Genomic DNA, 19,697 nt, shown 5'->3' with positions numbered 1-19,697 from the left:
AACTTACTGAAATAATGATTACTTCACAGGATAACCTCATATTATTAAATCATATTGATTCATCATTGATAACACCTCCCAAGAAGTATAGTTATACAACATCTTGATATGATAAGAAAAATAGTCAAGTAAAATTTCCTTCCCCTATTTACAACTTATGATAAAGAAGTGACATTTTTATTTTAAATTTTGTGTTCTTGACTGGCAGGTTGTTCACCTGGTAGACACACATTATCATGTGATAGGATATGGGTTTGAGTCCCAGGTCAGCAGGAGGAAGTGCCACCAGTAAGTAGAGCAGTGTTATAGTATCTCTCTTTTTCTCCCTGCCTTTCACACTTTCTTTATCTTTCTCTCTTTCTCACACTCTGTTTAAAGAAAAGAAAAGTTATCACCACCACAATCAGTGACATCACACAGTCACTGAACCACAACCATAAATAACCCTAGTGGCAAAAGTATCATTTGTTCTGAATTATGTGTGCGTGTAGTTATGATTTTTTTGTCACCAGTAACTGTTAACCTTCTCTAAATCTGATGATTCTTTATTTCCTTGTATGGAGGCTTGGATTTCATTCAAGTATTATTAACTATTTGTAATGATGTAAGGACTCATCCAGTAACAGTTATTTGACACTTACTATATGCCACATATTGGATTAGTGCAAGATGAGTCAAACATATCTAAAATATCAGGAAGAAATCCAGAGTTATTATACCCACATGATCACCATTTTATGTCTTGTTTATGGTACCATGATCACATATTGCCTAAACTCATTGAACCAACAGTAAAATTTCCATTTCAACTTAGCATACATTGATCTATTAATGGATGCTTTTACAATGAGCAGAGTCTGAATACATTCATTTTCGATTGTTATCTATGTTTGTGGAATCAATTTGTACCCATGTTGATCTGTAGTCTAGGCCAAGAAGAGAGAATTTTATTACTTGCCTTCAGGCATTTGATTCATTCCATTGCGTGAGCAGCCTGCCAGCCTGCCCTGTGTTTGAGAAGAGAGCTCCTTGGATGAAACACATGTGGTTTGGCAAGGCTTGGTGTGAACATGTAAGTGCCAGTAACCAGTTCTGGGTTCCAAGGCTTCATACTCATTGTAATCACAGCTTGATTATTATCATGTCTCTGGCAGGGTCTGCTTCAAAGAAGCCTTACTTGTGATTTTAGGGAAAGAAGCCAATAAAAGACACATCTAGAAAAGTTAATTGTCATTGCTTTGGGTTACTCAGCCCTAGATTATTCCTGTGGAAAAAAAAAAGAAAAAAAGGTGGAAGATAGTCTCTGACATTGCAACATCATCATTGCTGAAGTATGCAGAGAAAATTCAGCTTCACTTAACATTTTAAATAAGTGAGTATTTATTACATAATTACTGCATACTAAACACTACAGGGGATCATAAAGACATTCATAAATCCATCTTGACCTTTGATGAGATTTAGTTTCATTAGGGAGGCATGTCAGTATACATGAAGCAAAGGAGATAATTTTTTAAAGATTGTATTTATTTATTAATGAGCATGATAGGAGGAGAGAGAAAGAACCAGATATCACTCTGGCACATGTGCTGCCGGGGATCAAACTCAGGACCTCATTCTTGAGAGTTCAAAGCTTTATCACTGCCCCACCTCCCAGACCACAAACTACATAATTTATGATTAAGAGCTAAGTGGTGTGATTTGTACTATGATTGCTGGGAGAGGTCAGACATTTTTTTCCCTTTTAAAATTAAGTATAGAGTATAATTACTTCTTATGGGTCAGAGGAGACAGCACACAATGTTTCCATAGGTGAATTTATTCAATAAATCCTATTGATGATAAATGTCTCAGACTCTATAGAGGTGAAACATATAGCACATTCTTTTGTGGTGTCATTTATGACATTAGATATGTCAGGATTTTATCTTGTAAGTTAAAATTCAGAGGGTCAGATGGGGTGAAGCAGACTAAAAGTGAGACTATGCTGGGTAAGAAGAGCAATGAAATAATCCCCGATTAAAGAGATAGTCACTAGAAAATTGTGGTGAGTATATATATATATACAACAAAATACTATGAAGATATTAAAAATGACTAATCAATCTCCATTGCCTCATCTTGGATGAAACTTAAAGGAGTCATATAAGTGAGATAAGCCAAAAAAGAGATGTATGGGTACCAGGTGGTCTCATCTGTAGGTTTAATTAAAGGAACAAGAACAAAAGAGGAAATCAGGAAGTAAACCTTGGGTGGGGCTTAGTGTATTGCACTAAAGCAACTAACTCTGGGGAAGGAGGGGAGAGGAAAGGGTAGAGGGGACTTAGGGGTCCTCATGCATCATGGTGGGCAAAAAACCCTACATTGGTGTTGAGAGTGTTTTGCAGATACTTAAATGGTGAGATGAGAAATTGTACCCATGTGTCAAGTGTACTATAAGCTACTAAATCCCCAATAAAGTGACTCAAAGAAGGAAAGGGTATTAACAAACTAAGAGTAGAAAAGACATTTGAAGTGACAATTTTTTTTTTAAAGAGGCAGCTTCTTCAACTCTTGTCCCTTATTATCAAGAATAGGTGCAGGCTTAGTGTTGATGAGTCTTTAGATTTTTTCAAGAGGACATAGAAATAAGAATACTATGGTAAAATTCATTATTATTTGAAACACTTTTTTTTAAAACCAGTGCACTGCTCAGCTCTGGTGGCGAGGGGACTGAACCTGGGACTTTGAAGCCTCTTGCATGAGAGTCTCTTTGCATAACCTTTATGCTATCTAAGCCTGCCCTGAAACACTCTTTTGAGGATTAGATGGAAATGTTGGCTTCACTTTGCTATGCTTCTCCGTGGACATGTGCCCCTGAGTTGCCATATTGTGCTTTCTTGACAGTAGTGGATTTCCATTCAGTTCTCAGATATTAATGAGGTAAAAATTCATTCTATGAGGGGGATCTTGCCTTGTTGAAGTGATAATAAATATTTTAAGTATCCAGTTGCCTCATACTATCTATTTATGTAAAATGTGTTATATTTTAAATGTTTTTAAATTCCATAATCCCTTATTAGCAAATGAAATTAAAAGTATGTCTTGAATAACATGGTTAATAATTGACTAATGAAAATTTATTATAACACAAATCACTTATTTTTAAAAATTTTATTAGTGACTTAATATTGATTTATAAAATTACATGTCAACAGGGGTATAAATCCACTTCATTCCTACCACTAGGGCTCTGAATCTTCAGTCACCCCACTACAAACTACCACATGGTCCAGTCATCATCTCTGCAACCATCTGTCTACAAGTATACATAATTGCTCCATTTTTCTTCTTGATCCAATCCTCTCTTCCCTTCCAAGCCACTCATGACATTACTACCTCCACATGACCCTCTCCTTTTCCTTCTTTCTTTCTCTCTGGTGCTGATGAAGCTGGAGTTTAAAGCCCTCTTATCTTCTTCCACCTATCACTCCCCCCAGGGAGTATGGATCAAGGTTGTTTTTGGGGTGCAGAAGGTAGGAGCTCCGGCTTCTGTAATTGCTTCTTTGCTGGATGTGGGCATTGACAGGTCAATCCATACCCCAAGCCTGTTTCTATCCTTCTCCAGTGGGCCAGAGCTCTGAATACTCAAGGTTCCAGGACACACTGGTGAGGTCATCTGCCCAGAGAAGGCGGGATTGAATCATAGGAGCATCTTCAAATTGGTGTCTGTAAGGTGGCAGGACATAAATTGAGACAAAATGGTTAATGAACAGGAACCCAAAAGTAGGAATAGAGCAGATGAGATTAGGAATCAGGGTAGAAGAAAGCTAGAAAGTCTATCTTAGGCATGTTCCTAGGGGCACACAATTATCATAGTTTTGCTTGAGTTTGATAGCTAGCCTGAAGTTGGATAAAAATATTGTTTGAGAAATATTTGGTGTCAGAGTAGAGAAAAGGGCTGAAATGTTGGATTAGGTCAGGGAGTAGCTCCCATTCTTGAAAAAAATTCTGTGGATACAACTAATTATTTACCTCCATCCACCTGACGCAGAATATTATATTTATACTTATATTCATATTTGTATTTATATATTTATTTAGCACCAGAGCCTGTGTAACATCTGAGTCCTATTGTTCTGAGCTCATAGTTCACAGCCACATCTGGGAACACTGCAGGCTGCACTCATTTCAGGACCAGTCTTCCTTGAGTGACAGGGCAGAATAGCCCAATTTCCCTTTGGAGACTGGGGCTATCTCTACAGTCACTGCTTTATGGTGAGGGCAAGGTCTTGGGAAGGCCCACAAGCGGGATTATGATGATGCTTCTGATGGAAGTGACCAGTGGTGGTGGAGAGAGGGATCCATTAGAGGTTAAAGCCCATTATATTTGTGTGGGAGTCCAAGGATTCCCTAGCTAGGGCCCCAGATAATGAGGTGGTGTGCTATTCACCAAAAAGGTCATTAAGTATGCCAGTCTCTTGCCCTTATCCAACTTTTGTAGTCTTCTATTTATATAATGACCTTAGACTTTCTCCCAATTGTTTAAGCATTGGCTGTCATTTGTTGAACCCAACCACAATTAAGTTTTTGGGGTATGTCTTCTTTGGGCCTTTCTGCTAGATTGCCCAGCTAATTTGATCTAAGTTCAATCAGTTAGAGAATTTATGATGCATTCTTTAAGCATTTCAGCTATTAGCGAGCTCTTTAATTTTGAGTTATAGAATTGTCACTTTCTTATTGATACATGTACACCTGTACCTAGTACCCTAAACCCTAGCCTGTATCTGGTATCTGTTAAATGATGTGGATGTAGGTAATCCCATGTGTTAGGAAAGATTTTACCAGATTTGAAGAGTTGCCTGGTTGACTTGGCTACCAGGCTTGGTAGCTCTTGTTATAGTCCACAGTAAGAGTTCAGTAGCAGCATGATGTGGGGTGGCAGCACCAGGAGCGAAACACAAATCACTTATAAATGTAATTTTATTTTTGAAAAACTTTTCTTTGTTTTGATACAATTTTCAGAGCTATTCTGAAAATGGAATGTGTGTACAGAAGAAGGCTGCAATGTATAAACTTAGGACATAGTAAATGTCATAAAAAAAATTTTTTTTTTACTGCATCAAAGCAAAGGATTCTGGGAGACAAGGAAAGGGAGGGGGCTGAAAGGTTATGGGGGGTTGAACATTGGAGTCTTGGTACAAATTACTTTTAAAATAAACTCTCCATAAATAGGTATTTACATAGTCATCATTTTGGATAAGAATATTTTTCCAGACTTCTTTCCACTGCCATAAACTGTGAACCTTTATTTATTTATTTATTTTTGCCTCCAGGGATATCGCTTGGGCTCAGTGCCTGCACTATGAATTCACTGCTCCTGTGGCTATTTCCCCCGATTTTTTGGATAGAACAAAGAGTAATTAAGAGGGGAGGGGGGAGACAGAGAGGGAGAGAGACAGAGAGACACCTGCAGACCTGCTTCACCACTTGCGAAGTGACCCCTTTGCAGGTGGAGACTTGGAGGCTGGAACTGGGATCCTTGAGCTGGTCCTTGTGCTTCATACTAAGCCAGTGTGCTGCTGCCTGACTCCCAACTATAAAACATTTTTAATGAGCTGAAGCTACTAAAGGTTTACTATGTCTAGTAGAACATAAAAAATAAACTTCTATGAATTTTTGAGGCTTTAGAGATCACTCTAAGTAGAAGCAGTATTGGGATAATCTGTGGGTTGAAACCCCAGAGAAAATATTAATAAGTAGAGGTGCCATTCCTGAGGATTCAGTGATCTAGTGGACTCTGGTTGCTACAGGTGGTTGCCTTATATGAACTACCCTGATGGAGCATAATCTAAAAAGGGAAATCTCAGTTTTTAATTAATTAATTAATTAATTAATTTTACCAGAGCACTGCTCATCTCTGGCTTATGGTGGTGCAGGGGATTGAATCTAGGACTTTGGATTGAACCTAGGACTTTGGAGACTCAGGCAGAAGATTCTCTACCTACTTTAAACTAAAAATTTAGAGTACTTAAGGAATTCATTTCCTCTTTTTCCACTATCTGTTATTTCTTCCCCCCCCCCACCCTATCAACCCATGCAGCATAGAAGAGTGAGATGGAATACGTAGGAATGCACACCAGAAATACCCTCTCCACGCTTATTTACTTACTCTCCCTCTACCCTGTAACAAGAAGATAGTCCTCAGTTATTTCCTGTTTTGCCACACTAGGGATGTTAAGGATTAACTTCTTTTTTTATATACATATATTTTTAATATTTATTTTTGGATAGAGACAGAGAGAAATTGAGAAGGAAGAGATAGAGAGGGTGAGAGACAGAGAGAAACCTTTAGCCCTGCTTCACCACTACTGAAGCTTTCCCCCTGCAGGTGGGGGCCAGGGGCACTTAACCAGGTGCGCCATGACCTGGCCCTCAAGCATTAACTTCTATCATGGCTCTGGGGTATGTCTCACTTGCTCATTTATCAATCTGACTATCTCTCATTAACTTCTTTATTCAGTGCTCATGAGTAAACTATCTTCCAAGATTTTGGAAATGAGCATGTTCATTAATTACTAGTATGTTCCCCCCTATGGACCTTTAAGCTTACCTTTAGTTTCAGATGAACCTTAACAATTTTACACAAGTATTGTGTTTTGAAAATAGAAGCATAACTTTCTTCAGAAAATAAATCATTTAAATATATTTTATTGGAGTTGGGCGGTAGCTCAGCGGGATAAGTGCATGTGGCGTGAAGTGCAAGGATTGGCGTAAGGATCCCGGTTCATCCAGCTCCCCACCTGCAGGGGAATCGTTTCACAAGCGGTGAAGCAGGTCTGCAGGTGTTTCTCGTTCTATCCCCCTCTCTGTCTTCCCCTCCTCTCTCCATTTCTCTCTGTCCTATCCAACAATGATGACATCAAGAACAACAATAAAACAACAAGGGCAACAAAAGGGAATAAATAAGTAAATATTTAAATAAATAAATAAATTTTATTTACTTATGTATTAGTTAATTCTGCCAGAATAAGCTCTGGATTATGAACTCCATCGAAGGCTTACTTGTGTATTGCTTATAATCACAAGGGGAAATTTGGACTATGTGTTGTATATTGTATCAAAGGAAGGACTCTGGGGGAAGCAGATAAAAGAGGGTGGAGAGGGTATTGAGGTCCCAGTGAATAATGAAACCCAAGTGAGGGGTGGGAATGTTTTGCAGACATCTTTCCATGGGAGATGAGAACTTGCACTCACGTGTTAGCAACTGTACATTAAAACTATAAGCCTCCAGTGCTGGGAAATTGTGCAGATACAGTTACAACCACCATGTTGTCCCCTCAGGTTATTGCCAGTTCCCACGAGAGTTAATATGATATTCTCAGAGTGCCTTTCCCAACCAATCCTGTCCCAATTCGTCACTCCTGGTTTTTGCCCTATAAAGCCTTCCTGCTTCCGCCTCTCTCTCTCTTGCTCGCTTTTCACCTAGGTGAATGGACGCAGGGAAGAGTGCTGCGTATAGCTGGAGGCAGCCATTTTTGCTAGCTCCATGTGTCCCGAACTGCTGTGCTCTCACCCAACTCTGAGGTGTCTGCACAAATAAAGAATTGTGTTCCCTCTCCGCTCTGGATCTTCTTTCTCTCTCCTCCTCGATGCAGCCCAACACTCCAGTAAAATGATTTTGGGAAAACTGCAATAAAGAAAAAGTGACGGGAGCCAGGCAGTAGCACAGCGGGTTAAGCCAAGGACCTTTAGAAGGATCCTGGTTCTAGACCCCGGCTCCCCACCCGTAGGGGAGTTGCTTCACAGGTGGTGAAGCAGGTCTGCAAGTGTCTATCTTTCTCTCCCCCTCTGTCTTCCCTCCTCTCTCCATTTCTCTCTGTCCTATCTAACAACAACAACAACAATAACTACAACAATAAAAAACAAGGGCAACAAAAGGGAATAAATAAATGAATATTAAAAAAAAATCTTTAAAAAATTAAAAAAAGGAAAAGTTACATGTAAAAGACACTTTCTTAATTTCATCACCAATTTGCAATTCAGAAAGAATAAAACCAAGGTCAGTGACTGAGTAACTTATCCCAAATGAAGATATTATTAGTTACAAAAAGGAAAACTGCTGTGAAATTAACTGAAACAGCATTATTAAAATTAGTTTGGAGAAAATTGAATCTGTAGTAATATTAAACATAATGTATTTTCAATTTGTTCTTGTTTTATTTTTTCAGTTATTTGTTTTTCTTCTATCAGAACTTCACTGGGACTTTATGCCTGCATTATTCCACTGCTCCTGTAGACTCCCCACCCGCTAAATAAAGAGAGAAAAGGAGAAACAGAGAGAGAGGGACAGATGCCTGTACAGTGCTTCAGCACTTGTGAAGTTTCTCCTTTTGATGGTGTTGCCATGTGGTAAATGGGGACTTGAACAAGGTCCCCTTACACGGTAGAACTTCTGCATCTCCAATAGAGATTATGAATGTTAGATACATAAAGAATGCATGAGATTATCTTGTATTTAGTCACAAATAAAACCTAATACAGAAGTCGTACCAAATATAATATAAAAAGCCTGGAGATACTAGTGGTAATATTAAATAACATAACATATTGCAACTATTTCAACAACACACCCAAACTAGCCAGAAGCTGTCAGTTTTTCTCATTGAGTGTCCATGAAATAATTATAGAAACAAAGTAGGGGAGAAATGAAAACACTTGCAAAAATACTGGTAAAATATCTGTAGGTGTCTATCTTTCTCTCCCCCTCTCTGCCTTCCCCTCCTCTCTCCATTTCTCTTTGTCCTATCTAACAACAACAAAAAAATACTGGTAAAATATTAAGCAATTTCTCATGATAATGCAATTGTATACCTAGATTCTTTTTTTACAGCAAACCATAACAAAAGGACTTTTCAAAGTTAACCCAATTACCAAATAATGTGATGATAACATTAATTATCGATTGTCTTTTGGAACCCTAAGACAGCAGGAACCTCACATCTCCATTATAGATACCCTACTTCCCCCAGTCCTGGAACCCTTGGATAGGGCCCACTTTCCTGTATGCCTCTCCCAATCCATACCAAATAATATTGCATCTGCTGATCACAACCTAAACAACACAACAATTGCCACCTCAACATGCTTCACCTCAGACTGTGTCCAGAGACTTCACGTGTGGAATGACAACCCTTCAGCTTCATTACTCTGGTGAAATCTTTCCTTTTATAGTACCCTCTAATTTCATCTCAGGTGGTTCACTTTCTAACAAAGTCCCAAAACCTAGATATACACCAGTTTCTGTGAGAGAGAGCATATGTTCACACGTATCCATAAACTACTGCAAAATATATACCTGAAAGCAGAAGTACACTAGAGTTTGCAGTGAGTACCTCCCTAACACTCTCCACTATTCCAAGCTTTGGGTCCATGATTGCTCAACAATTTGTTTGGCTTCGTATGTTAACTCTCTTTTCACTCACCAGGTTCCAGATGCCACCAGGATGCTGGCCAGGCTTCCCTGGATTGAAGACCCCACCAATGTGTTCTGGAGCTCAGCTTCCCCAGAGACACACCCTACTAGGGAAAGAGAGAGGCAGACTGGGAGTATGGACTAACCAGTCAACGCCCATGTTCAGCGGGGAAGCAATTACAGAAGCCAGACCTTCTACCTTCTGCAACCCTCAATGACCCTGGGTCCATGCTCCCAGAGGGATAGAGAGTGGGAAAGCTATCAGGGAAGGGGGTGGGATATGGAGATTGGGTGGTGGGAATTGTGTGGAGTTGTACCCCTCCTACCCTATGGTTCTGTTAATTAATCCTTTCTTAAATAAAAAAAATTAAAAAAATGTTTTTGTATTTATTTATTTATTCCCTTTTGTTGCCCTTGTTTTATTATTGTAGTTATTATTGTTATTGTTACTGATGTCATTGTTGTTGGATAGGACAGCGAGTAATGGAGAGAGGAAGGGAAGACAGATAGAGAAAGAGGGGAGAGAAAGATAGACACATGCAGACCTACTTTACAGCCTGTGAAGCCACTCCCCTGCAGGTGGGGAGGGGGTAGGCTCCAACCAGGATCCTTCTGCTGGTCCTTGGGCTTTGTTTAATTCGCTGCGCTACTGTCTGACTCCAGATTTTTTTTTTTAAGATTTTAATATTTATTTCCTTTTTGTTGCCCTTGTTTTATTGTTGTTGTTATTATTATTGTTGTTGTTATTGATGTTGTTGTTGTTGTTGGATAGGACAGAGAGAAATAGAGAGAAGAGGGGAAGAGAACAACATCTGCAAACCTGCTTCACCTCCTGTGAAGCAACTCCCCTGCTGGTGGGGAGCCAGGCTCCAACTGGGATCCTCACACTGGTCCTTGTGCTTTGCACCAGGTGTGCTTAACCTACTGTGCTACCGCCTTACTCCCTATACCTGGATTCTTTATAATAATCATAACTAATGATAAAAATCTCACGTTTCAGCTTCTGAAAAAAACGTATTTTATGGAGCCGGTGGTGGGACACTGAGTTAAGCGCACATGTCACTATATGCAAAGATCAAACTTCCACCCCCTGCTCCCTACCTGCACAGAAGATGCTTCACAAATGGTGAAGCAGGTCTGCAGGTGTCTCTCTTTCTCTGTACTTATCTATCTCACCTTCCCCTCTCAATTTCTCTCTATTGTATTCAATAAAATATGGAAGTAGAAGAAGAACACACACACACACACACACACACACAAAATGGCCACTGTGGGCAGTGGATTCTTAGTGCTTGTCCTAGGCCCCAGCAACTACCTTAGTGCAGGGGAAAAATTACTATTTTACTACTTACTTATTTTAGTGTGAAAGCATATAGTCTTTTAATAGCTATGTTTTTACACATGAATCTTTTTTGCAGCTGAATGACTTTTAAATAGAATGATACATAAAAAAATTAATTTGATAACTATACACTGAGTTGGTTTCTTGAGTTCATAATTCTGAAGAGGGTTTCTCTCCAGATAAGACTTCTAGCTAATTCTCTATGTTATTAGAATATATTTTTGTTTGTTTTTAATTATTTATTTATTTATTCCATTTTGTTGACCTTTTTTGTTGCTGTTGTTATTGATGTCATTATTGTAGGATAGGACAGAGGGAAATGGAGAGAGGAGGGGACTACAGAGAGGGGGAGAGAAATACACTTGCAGACATGCTTCACCGCCTGTGAAGCAACTTTCCTGCAACTGGGGGGCTGGGTACTCGAACTGGGATACTTATGCTGGTCCTTGTACTTTGTGACACTTGCACTTAACCTGCTGTGCTACCACCCTACTCCCACATTTTTTTTCTGGAGCCAATATAAAGGTATATCATCCAGTATTTTGAAAATGCCATCAATTTATAGAGATGATGGAGAGAGAGGGATGAAAAGACAGATATAGATGTCTCATGAAAAATATTAAGAAATTGTCCTGTTGTATTTCTACATTGTCCTCTGATGCCTGTCCCAACAATTCCCTATATGGATAAAGCAACACCCATCCTGAGTAGCTTCACTGGTTTCAATGGTATTCTGATGGTGTGCAGATTCTACCATCATATCCTAAGGCTATGTGGCCACCTCCACTTGTTGACATTAAAATGTCCTGGGCTCCCAGCCTTGTGTTTTAACTCATATATGTTAGATGATTCAGAGTCTGGTGAGACTCACAGGGCATGATTTGTTTAGCTGTGCTTTGTAGTTGTGATGTTTTGAAAATGAGGCTTTGAAAGCATATGACTGGAAAATAAAGCTGAAGCAGAGTTACTAGATTGGCCATGGGACAAACTCAGAAAAATGTCATGGGACCTTCTTCTTCTTCTAGCATTTGCCCTTCTTCCATAGCCAGTTAATGGCTTTGAAAGTGACTGGGATCCATGTGGATTCAGTCGGCTAGGAAGGATCGTCAGTTTCCCCAATGAATGGGTACTCACCCAATGAATGGGAATGCACCACAGGAAGGTCGATCCAATACATGGGACCTTGATACTGTTGAACAAGAGGACACAGAATACACCCCTTTTTTTTTTCAGTTTGTTTGAGGTAGCTTTTATCATCATTGTTTTAAATGTAATTTCTGCATAGAGTAGCTACATTTAGATTTTTCTAGATTGCCCAATATCTACTCTTATCTTAATAGAGGTGCAGAATTGTAGAATATGTGATGATTTCTAAAATATTTATTAATGTCAGGGTTAGGTGGTGGCATACTCAGTAGAGTGCACATATTACCATGTGTGAGGACCTAGGCTCAAGCCTTTAGTTCCCATCTGCAGGGTGGAAGGTTCACAAATCTTGAAGCAGTGCTGAAATGCTTCAGGCATCATCACTTCTCTCTGTTTTTCTTTCCTATCTCATTCTCTCTCACCTGTATATTTTTTTAGAGTGACAGGCTGGAATAGTGGAGGCAGTGTGCAGGTACCAAACCCTAGTGATAGTCATGGTGGAAAAAATAAAAATACAATAATGTCTTGTGGGAAAAACATGAGATAAAAATGAAATCAAGCTGGAGTGGTTTTTCATGCTATACCAGAGACATGATCAATACCAGTGAGTGATTTCCATGAACCAATATTCTGCCTCCTTCAACATATATTAAAGGAAGAGGTGAGAGAGGGAGTGACAGACCCCAGATCCAGAGAGAGGATGAACACCACAGCACCATTCCACTTTGCATGGAGCTTCCTTATGCTGTCCTTAGTTCTCCCACATGACATGGTCCTGTGTGTCAAATCCTGTGTTTCATGAGCAGTTAGGTATGTGATCTACTGAATGACTTACCTCCTAGGTCCATAAACTCAATCTCTGAGTAACCTTAAGTGATGCACTTGTTTGATATCACCTAAAATTATAAAATCTATCTGATTAAAAAATTCTGATAGTTTTTTTATCTAAGAATAAAAGTATTAATAAGAATACTTTGGCATTGTCTTTGGTTTTTGTTCTTTTACTACCATGTTTATTTTGTAATTAATATATTGAGAAAAGTAAGAAATGAAGGAAGACATTTATCTAAAATTTATTTAAATCCCAAACATTCAGTCTATTTGAGACCAGTAACCTTGTCATTGCTTGAGCTTGTCTATTTCATGCTGACTTATGTTCAATAGAAAGAGACAGCAATAGGGGCTGGGTGGTGGCACACCTGGTTGACTGTACACATTTAAATGCATAAGGATCTGCACTCAAACCCCTGGTCCCAACTTGGGGGGGAAGTTTATAAGTATTGTAGTTCTGCAGGTCATTCTCTCTCCCCACTTTCTCTTTTTATCTTCCCCTTCCCTGTTAACATATATATATATATATATATATATGGAGAGAGAGAGAGAGAGTGACCATAGCACTACAGAAAATTTATTTTATTGTGGTGGAGGCTAGATTGAAACTTGGGTTGCACCCATGGAAAAGCAGGCTCATTATCCAGATAAGCTAGTTTTCCAGTCCTGAAATCAATGCTGAGCACATTTAGTTTTAACATTATGCTTTAATATATATTTTTAATCATGTTTATGGGATGCATTGGATCGACCTTCCCATGGTGCATCCCATGAGTACCCATTCATTGGGGAAACTGACGATCCTTCCTAGCCGACTGAATCGACATGGATCCCAGTCATTTTCAAAGCCAGCAACAAGCAGCAACCTGATGCTGTTGACTGGCTACGGAAGAAGGGCAAACACTAGAAGAAGAAGAAGAAGAATCATGTTTATACCATTCATTAGTTCAATAAATATTTTCCAGACCTGTAATATAGTAGATACTCAGCTGTTGGGAATACACAGTCTTACCTTCTTAGTTTCTATTATATATGCTTAATTTTTACTTTTATTTATGATTATACAGATACATAAATTCTGAGGGAAGGAGTGATACAGAGGGAGAGAGGAGAGACACCTGCAGTACTGATTCACTGTTTGTGAAGCTTTCTACCTGTTGATAGGGACCAGAGGATTGAACCTGGGTCTTTGACTAATAAGCCTGGGATACTAGTAGAAAGGCCTAAAGAAGTCATCAAATTCTCTAACTGATTAGACAAATAGGGAGAGTTTGACTTCTCTTCCAATCTGTATGCCTTTAACCCCTTGCTCCTGCCTGATTGCTATGGCAAGTACTTCCAACACTATGTTGAATAGTAATGGTGATAGTGGGCAGCCCTGTCTAGTACCTGTTCTGAGGGGAAATGCTTCCAGGTTTGTGCCGTTGAGTATGCTGTTGGCTGTAGGTTTGCTATATATAGACTCCACTATCTTCAGGAATTTTCCATCTATTCCCATTTTGTTTTGATCAAAAAGGGATGTTGGATTTTGTCAAAGGCTTTCTCTGCATCTATTGATATGACCATGTGGGTTTTGGTCTTGCTTTTATTGACGTGGTGCATCAAGTTGATTGATTTACGTATACTGAATCAACCTTACATCCCTGGGATAAACCCCACTTGGTATATGGAACAATCTTTTTAATAGACTTATCTAACTGGTTGGCTAGAATTTTGTTCAATATTTTAACATCTATGCTCTTCAGAGATATTGGTCTGTAGTTTTCTTTTTTGGTTGTGTCCTTGTCAGATTTTGTATCAAAGTGATGCTGGATTCATAGAAATTGGAAGGGAGTATTCCAGTGTCTTCAATCTCCTGGAAGACTTTTAAAAGTAGAGGTACTAGTTCTTCTTTGAAGGTTTTGTAGAATTGATTTGTAAAACCATCTGGTCCAGGACTTTTAGTTTTGGGAAGGATTTTGATAACTGTTTCAATTTCATTAGCTGTGATGGTTCTGTTCATATTATCTAGTTCCTCTTTACTTAATTTTGGAAGTTTGTAAGTATCTAGGAAATTTTCCATTTCTTCTATGTTTTATAGCTTTGTGGCATAAAGCTGTTCATAGAAGCCTCACATGATATATTGAATTTCTGCAGTATCTGTTGTGATACAATCTGATTTATTTGGGTCTTCTCCCTTTTTTGTTTTGTGAGTCTGGCAAAAGGTTTGTTGATTTTTCACTCTTCTGAAGAACCAACATTTACTTTCCTTGATCTTTTGTATGGTTTTCTTATTTTCAATGTTATTTATTTTTGCATTAAGTTTAGTTATTTCGTTCCTTCTGGTTCCTTTAGGATTCCTTTGTTCTTCTTCTAGGTTTTTAAGATGTGCAATCAGGCTGTTCATTTGTGCTTTTTCTTGTTTCCTAATGTATGCTTGCATGGCTATGAATTTCCTTCTCAGTACTGCCTTAGCTGTGTACCAAATATTTTGATAGCTTTTATCTTCATTTTCATTGAACTCCTGAAACATTTTGATTTCTTCCTTGATTTCCTCTTTGACCCAGTAGTTGTTAAGTAGTGTACTGTTGAGCTTCCATATTTTGGGACTATTATTAATCTTTTGTTGACTGTTAAGTATTATTTTAATTCCACTGTGGTCTGAGAAGATGCTTGGGGTGATTTCAATACTCTTGAATTTGCTCATGCTTTCTTTGTAGCCTAACATATGGTAAATCCTTGAGAATGACTCATGTGAACTTCAGTAGAATGTATATTCCAGTTTCTTGGGGTGAATAACTCTGAAGATGTCCAATTGTTCTAGTTTATCTATCTTGTCATTTAGCTCTTGTCATTTAATGTCTTTATTGATTTTCTGCCTGGATGATCTGTCAATCAGAGAGAGTGGGGTGATGAAGTCCCATGCTATTACTGTGTTGCTGTTAATGTATTTCTGTAGCTCTTTCAGTAGATGTTTGATGTATTTAGATGGCTTCTCATTGGGTTCATAGATGTTAATAATTGTTAAGTCCTTTGATTGACTGATCCTTTGAGCATTAAGTAATGTCCATCCATATCATTTTAAATTTAAGTATTTTAAAGCCTATAATGTCAGATATGATAATAGCTGCTCCTGCTCTTTTTTGTGGGTCATTGGCTTGTGTAATAGTTTTCCATTATTTCACTTTGAGTTTGTGTTTGTCTTGTTGAGGTATGTGATTTTCCTGTAGACATCATATTGTAGGGTTGTGTTTTCTGATCCATCTTTCTACTCTGTGCCTTTTAATAGGTGAATTCAGGCCATTGACATTTATTGATATCAAAGACTGAAGATATTTTAACGCCATTCATATAGATTTTTAGAGTGTTCTTATATATGGCATATTTATAGTGGTCTGACTGTTTATAGGAGGCATTTTTCAGAACTTCTTTCAGGGCAGGCTTGGTGATAATTGATTCTTTCAACTGTTGCTTGTCTGAGAAGGTTTTTGATGCCTCCATCTAGTCTGAATGACAGTATAGCAGGATACAGTATTCTTGGTTGAAAGCCTTTCTCATTGAGCACTCGATAGGTATCTTGCCATTCTCTTCTAGCCGGTAGTGTTTGTATGGAGAAGTCTGCTGCTAATCTTATGGGTTTTCCTCTGTAGATGACTTTCTTTTTCTCTTGCAACCTTCAGGATCCTTTCTTTATCCTTATTCCTTTCCATTCTAAATATGATGTATCTTGGTGTCTTTAAGTGTGGGTTAATTCTGCTCAGGACCCTCTGGGTTTCTTGAACATTTATGTCTTTGATGTTGTCTAGACTAGAGAAATTCTTTCTCTCTCTCTTTCTCTCTCTTAATGATAGAGGGCATTGAAATCACCACACCTGAGTGTTTGACCACATACACACATACATATGGCAATACAACAATAATTCATCCCATTAGTTATTACATGAGCAAAAAGCATACAAATCCTTGAAGGTTTAATCTACTTAAAAAAACTTTCATTTTATTCATACAATTTTAGCATTCAGTGTAATCTTGATCTTTTTATAAATTAATAGTGTAGTCACATTAAGGACATAACATCAAGCACTTAACTACTTTTATTCTATAAGCAAGAACATCCCATTCTCTGTTCAGAATAGAAATCATAAACAGTGTGAACAACTCTAAAGTAGTTGGCAAGGGTCATGCTAATCTTCTCTGTATCACTTGGATTTTATTATGTGTGCAGCTAAAGAGGGCACAGAACTCTAAAGTAGTTTGAAACTTGAGTTCTAGGTTGAGTTATTTTTAAGTAGGCACCACACTTAAATTCTGTGGGTTTCAGTTTTTTCATACACTATGCATGTGTTTTTAATCCATAGTCCCTCAGTTTGCTTTGTAAATTGAAAATCTCTATCATGTACCAAGACAGCTGATTGTCCTCACTTTTCTGTACCTCTTACTAAAACGGAGGGCAGTTGCAGAAGTTCTGTGGATGACTCAAGAGGTCAAAGTAAGTGTCATCAACACTCCTTTATACTTGTGCCCATGGAATACCTTTTCTTGATATTTCAGGTGTAGTTATTTGTTGCAAAACCTGTTAATCCCCTTGCCAAAGTCCTTACCTAGTTGCTCAATCTGCATACCAAACTCCTTCAGCTTCTCCTGTTGTCTTCCAGAAGTTCAAGCTTCTAGTTAATTGTTGGGAGCTGTGCTTTGAATTCCCCTCTTCACACCTGTGCTTGTTCCATTTTATCTCATTGGGAACTGATTCCAGGAATTAAAAAAAAAGTAATAAATAAAGGAAAAGAAAAGAAAAAAGAAATCCTTTCTTCTGATACAGTAGCTCAGTGAAAAAGGTATTGCATTGTGTGCTTTTCTTAAGAATTAGATGAAGACAAACTCTACTCTAGCACTGGGGTAGCTTTATTTATTTATTTGTATTTTATTTTAATGAGAGAAAGATATAGAGAGAAAGACCAGCACTGATCAACTGATCATCTCTGGATTATGGTGTTGCTGGGAACTGAACTTGGGATCAAAGAGACTCAGGCATGAAAGTCTTTTGCATAACCACTATGCTGTCTCCCCAGTTCAGCATTACTTGTTATTCATCAGAGATAAAATTTCCAAAGTTTAATTTCATTTTATGTTTTTATGATTTCCCACATTTACAAAGATTAATGGGTATTTCAATCCACATTAGTATTCCTTTTTTTTCTTATTTATGTATTTATTTATTTCAGGGGAAGAAATAGTAATGTGGTGTAGCAGAAAGAGCAGAGGTATAATTGGAGATAAATAAACTGGATTTGAATTTCAATGCCACATCTTGCTTGGTTTGGAATGTAGAAAAATCGTGATTGCTACAACTGAGTATTGATTGTCATCATTATATATCTAATAACTACACAGTATTGCCCAGTACCATTTCATTCTCTCAGCAAACTGATTGAAATATTCATATTAAATTTTTAATGGACATTAATAAATCATGACATAAGTGAAAGTATTCAGTCACTGTGGTGCCTAGCATTCGAAACATGCTTAATTTCTTTAGTATGAATTCTTTTATTCATTATTTAAGGCTGAATATAATTATTTTATAGTTACCTCAGCTATATAAATTTTTGCCTTGTTAATCTTCCTGTAAATTTTGTGAGAGAAGTATCAGTACCACATATTTCGTTAGAATATGCAGTAAGTTAGTACTTATAGCCCTAGGATGAAAGCACAATGTAGCAATATAATTATTGTTCAATAAATATTTTATGAGTGAGTCCCCAGAGTTATATAGTTTTAAGATTTGTGGAGGGAATATATAATCCTTAAATATTTTATTCCCTCAACCATTAATTTTCTTGCAACTGAAATTATATTTGCTAAAAGCAGTGATATTTGGCTGGAGCTACCATAACATATGCCAGGATATCTCTATGCCAGGAAGTCTCCAACTTCACATTCCTGAGATATTAAGTCCTGGTTTTCAGGACTTTAAGGAAGCTAGATGGCCTAGAAAGGAATAGTTGCATTCATGAATGTTTATTATTATTTATTACTCTTTTATTTGCTAGGGCAAAGTAAAATTGAGAGAGGAAGGGATGGGAGAGGAGAGAGAGTCAGGGAGAGGGCTGCAACACTGCTTCAGTGCTCTTAAAGCTTCCTTTCTTTGGGTGGGAATGGCAAGTTTGAACCCAGAACTTTACACACACTAGCATCTGTATAACAGATGTGCCACTGTCTAGCCCCCCAGAATGTGTTTTAAATGTAATTAGTGGCATATGAAGGCCCAGAAACTCAAAAGAGAAAGATATCTAATCTTAATTCTTTTTTTTTTTAAATTTTTTATTTAAGAAAGGATTAGTAAACAAAAGCATAAGGTAGGAGGGGTACAACTCCACACAATTCCCAACACCCAATCCCCATAACCCACCCCCTCCCCTGATAGCTTTCCCATTCTCTATCCCTCTGGGAGCATGGACCCAGGGTCGTTGAGGGTTGCAGAAGGTAGAAGGTCTGGCTTCTGTAATTGCTTCCCCGCTGAACATGGGCGTTGACTGGTCGGTCCATACCCCCAGTCTGCCTCTCTCTTTCCCTAGTAGGGTGTGACTCTGGGGAAGCTGAGCTCCAGGACACATTCTATGCTAACCTCAACAACTAAAACCACAATGTTTGGGGCTTGGGAAAAACACAGCTGCTCACACAGTGGATTTTCATGCTTGAGGCATCTGATGTCCCAGATTCAGTCCCTGGAACAATCGTAATTAGAGGTGAGTAGTACTCTGGTAAAAATAATAAACAAATAAAGTCAATAATGTTCAAAATATCACTGACAAATGTCTGAAAAACTCTCTGTGTTCTTTGGATTCTAATTTTAGTAATTAGACATTTTTCAAATACTTTGGTGGAAAAGTTGTATTAGAATTTTGTTGTGTATGCTGGCATCACAATTAGGTTCTTTTCCACCAT

At 38.1% G+C, this 19,697-nt stretch overlaps 1 pseudogene; it reads right to left on the bottom strand.

The window, feature by feature from the left end:
- Positions 1–16,895: 16,895 nt before the first annotated feature.
- On the bottom strand, positions 16,896–16,990 carry LOC132540056 (U6 spliceosomal RNA; annotated as a pseudogene).
- Positions 16,991–19,697: the final 2,707 nt, after the last annotated feature.

The sequence above is a fragment of the Erinaceus europaeus genome, chromosome 8, assembly GCF_950295315.1.
Source record: "Erinaceus europaeus chromosome 8, mEriEur2.1, whole genome shotgun sequence".
NCBI lineage: Eukaryota > Metazoa > Chordata > Mammalia > Eulipotyphla > Erinaceidae > Erinaceus > Erinaceus europaeus.
This window is presented reverse-complemented; position numbering and strand designations above follow the sequence as displayed.